Source organism: Cynocephalus volans, chromosome 6, assembly GCF_027409185.1.
Source record: "Cynocephalus volans isolate mCynVol1 chromosome 6, mCynVol1.pri, whole genome shotgun sequence".
NCBI classification, from domain to species: Eukaryota; Metazoa; Chordata; class Mammalia; order Dermoptera; family Cynocephalidae; genus Cynocephalus; species Cynocephalus volans.
Window position 1 is genome coordinate 90,453,175 of NC_084465.1, and position 15,296 is coordinate 90,468,470.

At 38.4% G+C, this 15,296-nt stretch overlaps 1 protein-coding gene and 1 pseudogene across 1 annotated transcript in view; one reads left to right on the plus strand and one right to left on the minus strand.

Moving 5' to 3' along the window:
• The window catches only part of JAZF1 (JAZF zinc finger 1), a 333,199-nt gene that overhangs the window by 119,222 nt on the left and 198,681 nt on the right, over window positions 1-15,296 (minus strand). The window lies entirely within an intron of this gene.
• Window positions 5,501-6,904, plus strand: LOC134380077 (rRNA-processing protein FCF1 homolog; annotated as a pseudogene).

Below are 15,296 nucleotides of genomic sequence, written 5' to 3' on the forward strand. Positions count from 1 at the left end.
ATGTCTGGGCAATTCACAGTCTTCCCCAATCTACAGTTAAGACTCGCTTTTTCTAAAAACAAAAGGCTTTTGAAAGGCAAGGGAAGCCAAAGGGATCAAATCCTTGTATCTTATTAATGGGGGATATGAGTTATATTTGGAATCCCATATTGAACACAGAACTAACAAATCCATAGAAGAAAGGCAGTAGGCTTTGCGAGGCCAAAATTAATTACCTTTATTGGCCAGGCTTACGGTAAAAGCAAGTTGACATGCAGGGGCTTCGCTATCTGCCACTTTCATTTTGGTATTTAGCACCACAGTTAAAATCACTTTTAATCAGCAAGAGAGGCAGTTGTTTTTAATGCAGTAACATGTTGAAGGGAGAATTTCCCCTGATATTCTAGAGAACTTGAACTTTGGCCCTAGCTGTGGAATAATCCTATACAAGCATATCTAAAATAAACTGTCAGTAGGCTAAAGTTCTCCAAAGGTTAACAGAAATGACTTTACCCACCATCCTTCTTTTTAAAACTTCATGGTATAGGATTAGCATTCACGCGTTTAATTTAATAAACCAAACAAACTGAACACAGTGAGCCTTCAGAATTAGGGAATCCAAATTCCAAATTTTATTGTGCTAAGTGGAATTCTTTGAGATTGATTTTCTGTGAATGATGGTGAACACAGATAATAAGGCTGAGAATTTTCTGAGGAGTATGTTTGCATATATGCTATATATGGTTTGGCATACAGCATTATGCAAGCATTTTCTACTTAAGTAAATGACAATTTTAGGAGTACAATAATAATCATCTTCCTTCCTATCACAGTTAAATTTCAATTAATTCTAAATTGAAAACAGTGTGGCTTTTGGGCTCTCTTTCCACCTGTTAAGAGGATCAGAGCTAATTCTTGGATGAGAAAAAAAAAACTATTCTTTATTTCATTCCAAATTCTGAATTGTCCATTCCTGTTTCCTACAGTTGTTTATATCAAGTAAAATTGGTGGGATGGGGGGTCTTGACCTCTGTTGTGGTCATTACAAATAACTGCACAAACAATAGCAAATGGATCAGTTTGTAAATGACTCCATTTTCAAACTGAAGTAGATTGAAGGTTAACTGTACGTGCAGAGCACTTTCTCTTATTCCAACATAATTGCATAAATGGAGAATGATGCCAACATCTGTACTGGTTACTTATGTATCCGTAGTGGCAATTGTGAATTTCTCAGTGTTTCACCTATATCCTCCTCCTCCAAAGGTTTTAGAATTTAGCAGAAATGTAAGTCCCTTGAGAATGTGTGATAAATATTATCATCCAACATGTACATTGTGGCAGAAGTTGGAGATTCACTGGTACATAGCATTAAAACATCCACGTTCTTTTTTCCCCAATCAAACCACTTCTGAGACCTATGAAAATAATCTCAATGAAAAAAATTACTGGCACTATGAAAGATATTCGTTTCAGTAAAATTTATAGTAACAAAATTTTGTAAGCAGCCATAAGGACAAAATGAAGGACATATTTCAGTGAACTCTATCTTATAGAATATTATGTGACCATTAAAAAAATAGTAATACTAGTAATTTTGAAGATGCAGCAACATAAAAAAATGCTCATGAAATAACAGTTAAATGTATGTCTCCTTTAGAACCTTACAAATGCTTATAAAACTAGAATGTGACTCAAAACATTGAAGGGAAAACACATAAAATACTGTGCAAAAATGATACAATATAAGTAATCCACTCCCATTCCACCATTTTCAAAGCTTACTTTACTATTTCCCTAATAATTTAGAAAAATAATTTTTAAAAATGGCCTACACAGCATATTGATTTTTAAAAGGAGTCAAGGAGGAGATGACTAAGTAAACCAAAGAAAAACAAAACCAACCTATTTTGGTAGTCACGAATCTTACTGAAGGCTAGTTGGGTCACCTCAGATGACAATGATGGTAACTCATGAATCTGTCAGTCCTTAAAATACTGGCTAAAATGATCAAGCTAATCTCAAGAAGAGCCATTTTTTAAAAAGCGAGAGAGAGGATTTCCCAGTATATCCTACGGTCTGGAATTTATCCTGGTGTCTGTGACTCTGAGTGTGTATGTTGGCATATGTTTCTTTTTTCTAACATTATCAGCATGAGAACCACAAATGCACTGTAGATTTTTCAGAAGTTGAGACAGCTGTGACAGCTACAGTGTTTCATTTATAGACACTGACACTGCACATTTCAGTACATATCAGACACAAAGGTTAAAATATGTACATATTGTTCTTCAGCATGAAATCTAAGCAAAGATCATAACTCCTGACAGCACTAAAATGTTGCATTTCTTATTTTTTCAAGCTGTTGTACACCCAACATAACTTTTTTTCCTGATATCTTTTATAACACAAACTAAAAACCAGGCATCTAATCCAAATACATCCATTCTAAATGCAAAGTCTAAGATAAAGTAGAACTGGTGACAAGGATTAAAGGAAGATCTGAACACGTTTATTTTTATCGTCAAGTTGTCTCATGAAGCACAGATACATGTGTTTTTCTGATAGCCAATATTAACACACATAAATGCCTATCACTCAAGTCTTCTGACATACCAAAATTACTGTTTGAGATGAATAAGGGCTGTGGATTACAACTTCCTTAAATTTCCCTAAATTTGACTATATAAAGAAGACTGGTTAATGTCTCCCTGTTTAAAAAATGTTATATTTCTATGTGACACATCTTTTTGGAACATATTTGAGTATACTCAGTAAAGTGCTGATTAACACTTCTCGATCTTTACTCCTGACAAGAAATGAAAGATCCTTGTATTTTATAAATCTTGAGCACATTAGATTTTGGTAAGGCTAAAGTCTAATGAGAAATGAAAGAGAAAAACAAAGCCCCAAATCATAAATTCTTCCTGACTAGGAGGCATTCTTTTCTTATCCTTAAAAAAAATGCATTCCTGCACATCTTGTTTGAATTTAATGTCTAAAGTTTGACATTCTTGTTCCATCTCTAGAACAAGTCACGTGGCAGGGTATAGAGATATGACTACATGAATAAAAACACATGAGCAATGCAGCCACTGCACATACAAAAACAAGATGTGACAGAAAAATATTAACTGCCAAGTGACATGTCACTTGGATACATGTTTCTGTATTTTGTCATGAATGTTCAATCCGAAAGCTACTGGAAGCATCTGAATTCCCCTTCCCTTGCTATTGCAAACCATGGTAATGTAATCAGGAAAAGCTAATGCTTTATGAGCAGCATGCTGGCATCACTTTTCAGTTCTAGAAGATTCACTAAAAGAAAAAGTATTCAGCACATTAACACTATACAATACATTCAACAACTCTACAATGGAGGGCAAGACTTTCTCGCTAATGCAATACCAGGTTCTTCCGAGAAAGCGCTTTGCACAGATGCTGGGTTTGAGTTTAACTTGGGAAGAGAGTGCTGTTTTTCTTTTATCCCCACCCACTCTTTCTTACACCAGACTTACATGATTTATAGTATTTTTATTACAAATATAGTAATGAAACCTCACTTTGTGCAGATTGAAGCACTGATGAGGGAATTGGGATGGTTTGGCAACAGATGGAGGTGGAGAGTGAAATGCAAAACTTCTATTCCTGTCACAAGTGAGAAAAACACAATTCAAGGCTGACTTTGGATACAGTCAAGTTCACCGGGGTACTCCTGGAAGGGAAGGGCACCGATGGTGTATGTGGCAATGCCTGTAATGAGATGGAGTCCATAAGCTGCATTTTCCCTTTTCAGAGCCTCCGTAAACACAGAGGAGAAGCAGGGGAACAGTCTGCAGCGATCATTACTGGTGGCCAAATTTCTCTACTGGGAGAGGCAGTTTTATTTTTGTGCTTTTATATTAGTTGAAGTGTTTGAATAAACAATTCTTAGGAAACGCTCAAGGGATGATCCTGACTGTCTGACCTTCCCGTGGTACCCTGCCTGAAAAATTCTTTCCAGTTCCTTCTTAATTCCTTTATAGACCTGGGATTATGATCTGGTAACTTGCAATGAAGCAGTATAAGCAGTAAAGATGAGGTAGTGGCTTAGAGTTCCAGCTGCTCAACTTCAGACAAGAAAAGAAAACTGACTGGGGCACCGAGGTTAACTGGCAAGATGGTACCAATTTCACAGGTCTAAGGAACAGGGCTAGTCAGGGTCTACATCATTTCTAAACAAAGAGATTTGAAAAGACTGAACTACTGTTTCTTATCGTGGTCTCTCACCTTAGCCTTCTTGTTTTGGGAAGACGGAAGAGCCGCAAAAGGGCTGGAGTGAGGTATTAGCGAAAAGACAGAAGAACAGAAATGAGCTGGCATACTTCTCTCTTTCCACCCTCCTACATCTGGTTCCCTACTTTTATAGAGCCTTTGTGATTTTCACAGACTGACCACAAATGATGAAATGGAAGGAACAAATCTGAACACAAGATGATCTTTATTACTCAAGAATCATGTAAACGTTCATCTAATCATTCATTTTCAAACAAGGGACTCCATCGTTTCATTTGAATGATTTGACCTCTGTTCTATGGTGACTGGGGTTATAGACCTTGGCTTCAATCTGGATCTCAAATTCAGTACCCTTTGAAAGGAATTTCAGAAGACAACTTGGGAATTATACCCTTCCTTCATGTATTAAAAAGATCTAGCACCTTTCTGACTATGTCATGGCCCTGCTACATGCAAAAATGAGGTTTTATCACACTAGTCATTCATAAATGCTATGTACTGATATTGTGCTTAATATTAAATTGGTAAAGATTTTTTAAATGACAATCCTCAATGCCAGCAAGGAAACAGAGAAGCATCATTCCTATTTTACCACTGGCAAGAATAAAAATAAAATAATTTTGACAACCTGCATGAAAGTGTTAAAGTGTTCATATACTTGAATACCAGTTCTAGAAACATGTCACAGGGAATCACGTGCATCATTTACAACAGTGAAAAGTGGAAAAAAATCCAATGAAATAACAGGAAATAATTAACTATGCTCTAGGTATTAATGCTGCCAAATGATTATTTTGAAAAAATAGTGCCCCCAAGTGCTCACAGTATAATTAAGTAAGAGAAGCGGATGACAAGACTGTATGTAGGGCATGATCATAATTTTGCATAAAAATACGCATTGGAAAAAAAACCTACAAGGAAATACCCAGAAATATTAACCATTATTAACCATGGGTAGAAAAATTTAAGCATTTATTTTACCAAATTTCCATAATAAGATTATTTTTGTAAAGAGAAAAAAATATTATTTTAATAAGATACTGAATCAAATAGACAAAAATTACAATAGCAATGGAATAAGTTTTTTGGCAAAGATTCCAAAGCACCTTAATTCCCACAGTGGGTAAGGAAGGACAAAATAGACATGCCTGCATCCTACACTGGGACCTGTTTCTGGAGGAGATATTCATAAAATATAACAAAATTTCAGTTGTGGTGGTGATTCTGGAAGAAACAATAGTGTGGCATGAGCATTGAGAAGCAAAAGAAAACAAAGACATATGCGACTGAGATAGGAGGGCTCAGTTTCTCTGGGCTCAGGTTTTGGGACACACCTCTGGGTTTCAAGCCATTCCCCAAGGTCTCAGGTGCCTTCTCTAAGCCCTCCCCTAGAGGAAAGCTACTGTTGCTGTTTAGACCTATTTTCAGCACCAACACAAGGAAAATGACACCACAGGGAGCTGGCTTATGCAAATCCAGTGGCTGGGCATGCTCAGTAGAGAGGGGTTATATAACCCTGGAAGTTGAATGATCTTCCACTAGAGGTGGTAGAGAGCCCAGAATATTCTTGAATATGCTTGGTGCATGTGAAGGGATTTGGCCAATGAATATTCTCCAAAAGGAGACCAACTGAACATGGGCAAGACTATATTACATAACTGGGAACCACCCCCTTAATTGAATCTTCATTAGATGGCAAAAGTATAAAAGCTGAATCCCAGCAAAAGGCAGGGCTGTTGCTCACTCCCCTGGAGCCAGCCTGCACTCTACCTGTGGAGTGTGTATTCTTTTCTTTTTGTATCAAATTTACTTTCAGCAAACAGCTGCTCATTCTCTTGAGCCAGCCTGCACTTTGTACTAAACTTTAAGTATGTATCTCTTACTTTTGTGTTAAACTTCGTGTGGGCCCTGCTCAGTCTCTGGAGCTATGCCACACTCTGTGAAATCTGTATCTCTTATTCATTATATTAAACCTGTTCTCATTTCCTATTGTGACTCTGCTCTTGAATTCTTTCCTGTGGCAGAGTGAAGAACCTGGTAAGAGGATCTGGTAGGTTGAGTCCGACTATCAGGCTCCCCGAACGTGCCCACCTCCAACATCACGACCATAAAGCAAATGCTCAGTCTCAGAGATCACAGGCTTAAAGAAAAGGATAGGTTAAAACTTAAGAAGAAAGAAAAGAAAGACCATAGTACACCAAAGGAAAGAGAAGTCCCCCAACAACCTTCCTAACTATTCTTCCAACCTAGTACACAGCTGGGCCCATCTTACCACATTTGGTTAATACCAACTTTATCAACTTTTGCATTAAAGCCAAACTGGACGTAGTGCAGTCAATGATGGACTGTCTGTATGCTAAGCATATTACTTGTATAACTGTGTAATGGCTGAAACTGAGAAACCAGAGCAGAAGTATTGAATAGCTAAGGATCCAAGATCTGAATGATTACCATGCACATACAATGGAACCTATGCAGATGTTGCTTAGTACAGAAAGTAATGCAGCATAAGTGTTATACTGTGGCCACAGTTGACCAGGACCTTAAACAAAGAACCTGGAAGATCCCTGGAGTTCCTATCATGTACATTTCTAACCACAGATACAACATCCAGAGGATGCCAGATGATTGTGGAGCCCCTTGGTTCTAACTTTTACAAGACAAAATTCCTCTGCTTTCCTTCGACCAACTTTCTTTGTTGCCAGTTCATTAAACATACTATTGCATGAATTATTCTGTTCACCCATTTGCTCTATTATGAGCTGATTACAGTTAAATACACTCACTTTTTGATGCTGTTTTGAAAGTGAAAAGAAAAATTTCCATTGTACACATTTATAGACTCAGCAATTCCCCTGATGGAAATTTGTCCTAAGGGAATAACTGGACTAGGGTACAAAAGATGTACATACTAGTTGGCCACTGTTATATTGTTCATACATTAATGATAAATAATGAAAATGCCTAAACGTTCATCAAGAAAGAGTTGGTTACACAAATTTTTAGTAAACCCATAAGTATGCTAATATTTATCTATTATGATAACATAGCTGTATTTAGTAATGTGTAAATATTTCCACATGAAGTTTGTTTTAAAAAGGGGAGATGAGTAAAATGGAGTATAGAGTACAGTCCATATATATATATATAAATTAGAAAATATATATGCATATGCAAAATCCGGAAAGGACATAGGTCAAAATGTTAATGGTGGTATTTCCTGTACATGATGTTAGAAATACAAGTGATTTTCATTTTTACTTTATATCTTTCATTGGTACACGAATGATTAATAATAAGAATGCATTCTTTGCAACATTTAAGATTTTCAAAATGGTTTAAAGAATACCCCAACAGAAACTTATAAATCCATGACCAGCTTCTGAAACAAAGTCCTACTAACACAGGTGAAACCCCTTCTGTACTCCTACCCATGGTAGCCCACCCCTAGGGATAACTATGGTCCTGGATTTTGCAAATCTCCATTCCATCCATTCCTTTATGCTTTTTATTATAGACATATGTTTCCCTACGCACATTGCTCTTGTTCTCAGATAATGGTAACAAGGCTGTCCTCATTTGGGGAGAAAATATAATTGAGCTTCACCCTCCTCAAGATGGCTTTGGGCAGTGGGTCAAAGCCACCAGCAGACACACATAAGGGCACCTGATGGACCCATGCAGTGGACGCAACAGGCCCAGCTGCACCTGCTCTGGCTACACCCTCCTGAGTATGGGCAGGAATGGCTCAGCAACACCTGTGGGGTCTTCTGATTGGGCCCAACAGGAGTAGATAGAATTAAGGGGCATCTTACAGCTTTCTGACTGCCTACGCCTTATCATGGTGGTAAAGAGAGATTCAACAGGCTCACATGTTATTTGTGGATTCAAATTGGTCAGGGTTATTAAAAACTATAATCCAGAAAAACATAAATTAAATGTAAAAGCAAAAAATTAAAAAGTTTTTCTATTGTAATTTTATACATATATGTAAGTAAACACTTGAAGGGAAATATAAAATCATCTTACTTGCTGATGAAGAGTGCTATTTCTTTCCATTTTTTAACTTCTATTATTATTTTAGTATTTTTAAATACTAAAAATAAAAAACTTAAAGAGGTAAGATTCCACTTCTAGTAATATATTAGAAATGAGTGTTATGTGTACAAAAAAACAGGGACAAGAATATTTACTGCCTCTCTATTTATAGTAGTCAATGATCATCAATAGAAGATAGCTAAATAAGTTGTGATAATTTATATAATGGGATGCTATATAACAAACAAAAACTAAATCTGGATGAATCTCAAAAACATGTTGAGCAAAAGAAATCAGACACTATTAGATGGAAATTAAATGGAAGACTAACTGAAACTCCAGATTAATTTGCTTTGCCACAACCAGTATTACTCTATACGTAATACAATTAGTCCCATAATTCACAGTTCACATAATAAACTTATTAAGAGATGGGAGAGGTGGAAGCAATGGGTGAAGCACTAATATTTTGAAGATGGAAAAAAAAATGCTTGTATCAAGTAGAATTTCAGAGCCAGAACCTGGTCTTTTTATATTCAGCATCTTTTAGTAGCTACAAGGGTGTTTTGTGCCTAGGGAATTAAAAATTGCAGGGCTTATAAGAATTTTTCAATTTGAATTAAGATTTCTTTGACTTTGATATTATACAAAAATATCCACATGCCCCTTTAAAACTCTAGAAAATAAGATCTTGATGCCTTAGACCTTGAGATAAACCAATGTCAAAGACCAGAAAGTGCTTTTTTCAAAGAAGGTAAATGAGCTAAGAGTATAATGTACCCTTATTATTAAAAGCATTCTGGCTTTGAGTTTTCAGAAATATGCCTGCTGTCTAGCAAAGATTAATACAATATAGAAATCAGCTTTTCATCACACTTTTCTGGCCCAGGAGAACTGTACATCACTGAATCTGGTTGGTGCTGAACACAATGATAAAATGAGCAATAAAAGAAAGCAGGGATGTTTGTATGAACACAATGAAGAACAAGTCTAAGCAACTTCCAGCTAATTTGCTTCAAATGAATCCATTCCAGTAATGAAAATGAAAAAATCAATCATGTTTGCACCAACAATGGATTCTACTTTTCCTGGTAATCTACAGCACCAAGGCATCTGTACATGCCCCCTCTGCCCAAGGGTACTATAGCACTCTTTCTCTGGGTGTAGGATGATGACACCACTGATCCTTTTCTGCTAACCTTAGTCTGGGCAAAAGGCAAATTTGGGCATTATCTGACATAAAGAGGCAAAGCATGCAATTTTCCAAGGTAACACTGTGCTTTCTGAGAGCAACAACCATTGCTTGTGCTAAACTCTCTCAACGTGAAATGAAACGTTGAATTGGCCAAGCCTGGCACAGTCGAGAAAAGATGTAAACAGATACTGCCAAGAAGGCAGGGACAACTCCACAAGCCAGAGCCAATTTCTGATCTTGGCATGCCACATCATATCTCATTAGGGGAAAAAGGAAGTTGGCAAGAAATGATGGTATGCTGGTCCCACCATCTGTAAATTACATGGGCCCATGCTGTCACCTAAATCTGCAGGGAAATTTCGGTGATCATGGAAGGTGGAAGCCGCTGAGAAGGCTTTGCTGCAAATACTTCTGCTTGTCAAACATCACGTTTACAGCCTCAGCAACGGCGCAGAGTGAATTCATTGTCAAGGAAAATGCACTAACTTTCATCAAGCAAGAGAGAAAAGCCCCTGGGACAGGGCTGACATGAGTGCAATGACCAGAGACTAAATTACCACCTGCTTAGGGTTGAACGAAAAATCCTCCTTGCTCATTGTTTGGTTTTATCAGCGACTGGAGGCAATGACATAAAATACAACCCAGCATTTATATTATTCAAGTCTGGTAATTCCATGGTCTGAACGTCTGATTAAAGAATTACTTGTGTGTAGTTTTTAAGCTGTGGTTTTTGGAGGCAATGTGTAACAGGCGAGGCACAGAGTTGGAGATTAGGTGGCATGGGCCTCAGCTTGGCCATACTTCAATTCTGTGAAGTTTCAAAAGAAACCTTCTGACTTTTTTTTACCTTAGTATCTGGGCAATCCAGAATAATAATAAGAACAGGGTATACAATTAATAGATATAGAAGTTTGAATCCCAAGTTGTCATTTACTAGCTGTGTGAGCTTGAGTAAGTCATTAAATTTCTCTAATCCTTGTAAAAAATGGGGTAAAAACAATCTTTTAAAGTAGAATCATGGCTCACTTGGGAAAATGTGCAATTTCACATGAAAAAGCAGATACCTGGAAGTATCTGTGAAAGTTCTTTGTAAAATAGAAAGGGTTATACATGTTTTAGTTTTTATTATAGCTTCTGCCGTTACCAACCTGACAGGTGGTGTGATGACATGTAAAATGTGTGCAAGGTCTCACAAGCTATGAGCATTGGTAGGCTCCGTGACCTCTCAGAAAAAGCAAAGACATAAATTTGGGTGGAAATCCACCTACAAAGGCTTGAATACTTAGAAACTGTGACATCTAACTTCGGTGTTCTTATGGTGGGGTCTGTGGTCCCAAAGGGGCCATAGTTAGAATTCAGGAGATCTGTGAACTTGGGGAAAAAATGTACAACTTTACTTTCATTAACCTCTAACTAAAACAGCATTTCTTTCAGATATGAATATGGGCAACTAATCACAGTATTTTCACAGTATCTATGACTTTGCACATATAGAAGACACAGATATTCTGATATCACAGTAAATTGTAGCAGATGTCTCAGAATATTCTTTACACTCATCATTAATTTGAAATTGTGGAAAGTATTAACTCAGCATCTAAGCTTTCTTATTTAAGGCCTTAATAAAGAAGCACACATTACTATATCACAAATTTGTGTTTTGACAACTGCATTTAATATAATTGGTTTTCCATTGTAATCCTGTACATTTTAGTTCATGAACTTAAAAACATTATTTTGGGAAGTAGTCCACAGGCTTCCCCAGCTCGCCAAGGGGTCCAAGACACTAAAATGGTGAAGAGCTCCCACAACCTCCCTGGAAATCCACTTCCTTAGGTGTAAAAGGGAGATTCTTACCACAGCTCTTGCTGTGACGCAGGATCTGTGAGGATTACAGATGACACAGTGAAGTGCCTAGTCCCCACACGTGGCAGGAGTTCAACTAACAGAAGCTGATCTATGTTAAAAACAATGAGACAAGAGAAGTAATTTTCTCTTATGCATTTCATTCTTCCTTAACATAATTTCAATAAAGTTTATCTTTGGTCCTTCAAGCACTTTAGGTTAATGCTTTCTTATGATTTGACTGTCTTCATTTATTGGATGGCTTCTGTGTGTTCCTGGGGATGATATGGCTACATGGACATGGACTGCTATTGCTGGAAACAATCCTTGCACAGGCCAGAGGTGAGAAGCCCTGAGGGAGAATCTACACTGTGGCTGAGGATGGGGAGGTCTCTCAGGGGACATGCAGCTGACTTAGCTGCACTGCTTTGAGCCAATAAGGCAAGGTCTTGGCCATGGTAGAGGAAATGAGAACAAATTATTTAGAAACTGGGAACACAGAGCTATTTTAAAGCTTGCCAGTGAGAGGGCTTTCAAAGGTAGGACTAGTCTTTAGGCTCAGCATAATGAACCTCAATGTGAGAAAATTAAGTAATGTTTCAACTTGAGTCCCAAATCAACAGTCTCAGCAATATGAGAGTATCCTGCAAATGGGAATGCACTAAGAGCTACAGAGGGAAGATTCATGGTCTTCTTAATTAACTCCAAGGTGCTGCACATAAGGGGAAAACAGTAAATCAAATAGATTACTGCCAGTGATCTGAATTTCCAAATGAAATAAGAGAGGTGTAGCCTTGAGTCATTTTGTAAATGTGTATGGTGCGGGTGGAGAGAGAATCTCCAAGGTCATCTCTTATGTTATAATTCACCACTTTGTAATTTAATCTCATACCACGTGCAAAGTACTTGCTGTACAGTTAGGTGTGAAGAGGGAGGAAATAAAAAGATGAGTAAGCCACATAATGGGAGGGCAACATGATATACACATATCTAAAACTGTGACCATTATTCATGCATTTATTCAGAGTATATTTACTGAACACCTACTGTGTTACAGACAGTGTTCTAGGAGCTAAAGATATAGTGGCAATCATGATGGACAAAGTCCCTGCCCCATAGAGCCCACATTCTGGAGGGGGAGACAGGTACTCAACAACTAAACAACTAAGCAGTGTGATTTCAGGCAATGATAAGTGCTATGAAGAATAATAAAGAGTAAGGGCACAGAGAGGGACAGACAGGATATTATTTAAATCAGGGAAGGCCTGCTATGTAGGTGATATCAGACCAGAGACAGAAAGGCAGGGAGGAAGTGAAATGTGTGCTGCTCTGATTGGAGGGAAAGCATCCCAGCAGAGCATCTAGCAAGGACAAGAGCTGGGGGACGGGGTGGTGAATGTTAAGAAGTGAGGTTGGAGAGGTGGGGGGCTCCTGATCACAGAAGCCTCGTTGGTTATGATAAGGAGTTTTGCTTTTATTCCAACTGTGATAGGAAGCCATTGGAAGGAGAGGGAGGTGATATGACTTAGATCCTACTAAAGTAGAAATATTGGCCGGTAGAATAAGTAAGAATTAATCCACATTGAAGCATTATCATTAGTGGTGAAAAACACAAATATAAGCAAACAAACCTGGAAACAATCTGAATATCCACCAATCAATAGTGGAATGGTAGAATAAATCACATATCCATATCTTAGAATTTTACGTAGCTAATAAAAAGAACGAGTTGGGCTCTCTCTGCTTCCACCATCTTGCAATGTGAGACCCCTGGGACACTGTTGCCACCACCAGATGGACTTTGGACTTCCCAGCCACAGAAACCAGAGGCATCCAGCTGAAGAAGCCGAAGATCCACAGAAACCACGTGCCCTGCAGTACCAGCATGCGACCCAGCAGGTTGGCCTCGCCACCACCACCCGACTCCATCCCCAGCCCTGCCAAGTGCGCGCCAATCAGAGAGGCGCCCAGCCGGAGAAGCCCAAGATCCACGGAGACCATGCGCCCTGCGGTGCCAGCACGCAACCCAGCAGGTAGGCCTCGCTGCTGCCGCCCAACTACATCCCCAACCCTGCTGAGTGCACATCGATCAGAGAGGTGCCCAGCCAGAGTGGCCCAAGATCCACACAGACTACGTGCCCCGCAGTGCCAGCATGCAACCCAGCAGGTATGTCTTGCCACCACCCCCCCAACTCCATCCAAGCCCGGCCAAGTGCATGCTGCCCAGACAGGCACCTCCCCGGAGAGGCCCAAGACCAGAGGCAACCATGCACCCAAGGCACTAGTGAGCAACCAAGCAGACACTGAGGCAGCCATGCCAAATTGGCAGCCCCAGCAGCATCCTAGCCAGGCAATAGTGTTGAACCAGTGGACCATGAAATCCCCTGCCACAATGACTAAACATCAAAGGAAAGATACCAGAAATATGAAAAATCAAGATAGTACACCACCAAAGGGTAATAACTCTCAAGCTCTAGATCCTATAGAACAAGAAGGCCTTGAAATGTCTGACAAGGAATTTTGAGTGATAATTCTAAGGAAACTAAATGACATACAAGAAAACTCAGCTAGACAACACGATGAAATGAGGAAGAATATACAGGACATGAAAGAAGAAATGTACAAGGAAATCAATGCCCTGAAAAAGAATGTAGCAGAGCTTGCCAAGCTGAAGAATTCATTCAACGAAATAAAAAACACAACAGAGTTTAACCAGCAGATTTGCAGAAGCAGAAAAGAGAACTTCTGACCTTGAAGATGGGCTGTTTGAAATAACACAGGCAGAAAAAAAAAAGAAAAGAAAAAGAAAAAAAATTGAAAACATTGAAGAAAATCTAAGAGAGATATCAGACAACCTGAAGCGCTCAAATATCGGAGTCATGGGTATTCCAGAAGAGGAGGAAAAGGAGATTGCATTGAAAACAAATTCAACAAAATAGTGGCGGAAAACTTCCCAGGTATAGGAAAAGACACATATCTTCAGATTCAGGAACCTCAAAGATCCCCAAACGTATGCAACCCAAAAAGGTCTTCTCCAAGACATGTTATAGTCAAACTGACAAAACTAAGACAAAGAGAGAAACTTAAAAGCTGCAAGAGAGAAGCGTCAAATTACCTATAAGGGAACCCCAATCAAACTAACACCAGATTTTTCATCACAAACCCTAAAAGCCAGAAAGGAACGGGATGATATATTCAAAGTACTAAAAGACAGAGATTGCCAGCCAAGAATACTCCACCCCACAAGGCGATCCTTCTGAAATGAAGGGCAAATAGTATATTTCTCAGACAAACAAAACTGTGTGAGCTCACTACCACACAACAAGCCTTACAAGAAATTCTCAAGGGAGGACTAAGTTTGGTACCTGAAAATAACGACCACTGCCATAAAAACTCAAGAAAAATCAAAACCCACTAATAAAATAAAAATGGCAAAAAGGAAGAGAAAAAAAAAGTTTATCTACAACCCAAGGAACCAACAAATACAGAAAACAAACAGTAAATTGAAAGAAAGGAACAAAAGACACTTAAGACATCCAAACAAAAATCAATAAAATGCTAAGGGTAAATCAACACTTTTCAAAAACAATGCTTAATGTAAAAGGATTAAATTCTCCACTCAAAAGACACAGACTGGCTGACTGGATTAAAAAGGAGGACCCAACTATATGCTGCCTTCAAGAGATCCACCTCACCAATAAGACTCACATAGACTAAGAGTGAAAGGATGGAAAAAGATCTACCATGCAAACAGAAATGAAAAATAAGCTGGGGTAGCTATTCTTATATCTGATAAAATAGACTTTAAACTAAAAACCATAAAAAGAGATAATGAGGGCAACTACATAATGATAAAAGGATTGATCCATCAAGAAGACATAACAATCATAAATATATATGCACCCAATGTCAGAGCAACCAGATTTATAAAGCAAACTCTATTAGACCTAAAGAAGGAAATAGA